Raw genomic sequence first — 1811 nt, 5'->3', positions numbered from 1 at the left:
TCCCCATTGGGCTCCAGGATCCCCAAGGAGAGGCTGCAGCCAGCAGTAGAGGCTCCCCAGCTCCAGGGAGGATCTGAGCAGTGACCTGAGAGGTTCCCAGCTCTGCTTCCAGCTCCTCCAATTGAAGGCCAGGCAGCTCGAAGTGAGGCCGGGCTCCGGAAAAGTCAAAACCTCTAGCAGGCTGGAGCAGTGCCAGTAATGGTGGCTGTGTGGTGGCATTCCTGCCTACCACATGGGAGATCTGGGTTCAAGTCTTGGCAGAGGTGACTTCGGGTGAGTGAGATAACAAGAAGCTAATCTTCTTGCAGTAGAAAGGGGCCATTGTGTTTCCCTGCTTTCTCCCCCTCCAGGTACCAAGGCCCTATATTTCACCAACCAGTATTGTTTGTTCTGCTGTTTGTGTTTTATATTTTGTTAACCCTGTTTTGTCAGTGATTGTAAGTGTCTAACCTTTGTTGAATCTTGCCCCCTTGAGGCACTGTAGTGTCCACTATACCCTCTGATTTATGCCTGTTATGTTCCCAGTATTAAAAGGTATATGGTTAAGTCCCCATTGGTGGTCTGGCTCTGATCTATAGGGGGAGGAGAGTCTCTACACCTCCCACAGCGCTTGTGCACCTGGTTTGATCTCTTCAATTGGAGAGGGGGTACCTCTTGGAGTACCACCCAGTTTACAGTATTTATGATCAAATCACCCTTCAAGCTGCTGCTGCTGCTGCTTTTTTTCTCTCTCTTTTTTTTTTTTTTAGCTGAATAAACTGAACATCTCTAAGTTTTCAATGTAAATGTTCCAGACTTCCAAACATTCTTGAAATTCGTTTCCAAGCCATTTTTACAGGGTGGACATCAAAATAAGATACAGAATGCCACTAACAGTATACATAGTGGTAATAATATCTCCCAACTTCTCCTCTAAGGATAGCATTTGCTCTCCTAGGTCACTACTTTGCCCTGTGAAATCATATTTCACTATAACTCCTGAGTCCTATGCTGATTTATCACCTTCTAAAATAACAGTTCTCAATCCAAAAAGGTGACCAATATTCCTGATTCCTAGAACTCCCCTGCCATTAGGATGAGGAGTAAATTGTACCTCTATGACCCCCTAGCCTCCCCACCCACACTTGGGTCCCAGCAAAAACCCACAAAACAGACTGTGATGAGGGTGATTGTCACCCTGTATTTTTATAATAAACTAGCCAGTTGCCCATCCAAGAGCTTATATGACCCCCCCTTGGGACCAGCCATGTAAACAAGGGGTGGGCAATTATTTTGGGTGGAGGGTCACATACCGCATTTTGGCAAGCTGTCAAGGGCCACATGGGTAGCTCCACCCCTTGGCAGGTGCCCTGCCCCCTGGTTGCCATCTTGTGACCAGAAGTTCTGCTCCCTAACCCCTGACCTTTGCCACCAGAAGTCCCTCCCCTTATCCCTCAAAAGTACTCCTTTCAGCAAGGGGTTTTACCATCTTGGAACCAGAAGAATACCAAATTATAGTCTAAAAAGGAAACACCAAAAACATTCACTAATTTGATTTCAAAAAATAATATTTTTGTCCTGATTTACATGCATTTGTGTAGCGTAGTACTACTGAAGTCTTACTTTTGTATATTGTGGGGGGTGGGTATAGGTTTCTGGGGGCTGTGGGTATGTGGAGAGAGGGAGCATATGGATGTGTGTGTGGACATGTGGGGTGTGGGTGGGTATGCAGTTTGTGGCAGTCTGTGTGTAGTGCAGTGCGAGGGGAGTGTGGATGCATGTGTATGGTGAGGCAAATGAATGGAACTCACCCTATGAACACACACATCCCA

Source organism: Gavialis gangeticus, unplaced genomic scaffold (genome assembly GCF_001723915.1).
Source record: "Gavialis gangeticus isolate Ggan-Ray unplaced genomic scaffold, GavGan_comp1, whole genome shotgun sequence".
Taxonomy (NCBI): Eukaryota; Metazoa; Chordata; order Crocodylia; family Gavialidae; genus Gavialis; species Gavialis gangeticus.
This window is presented reverse-complemented; position numbering follows the sequence as displayed.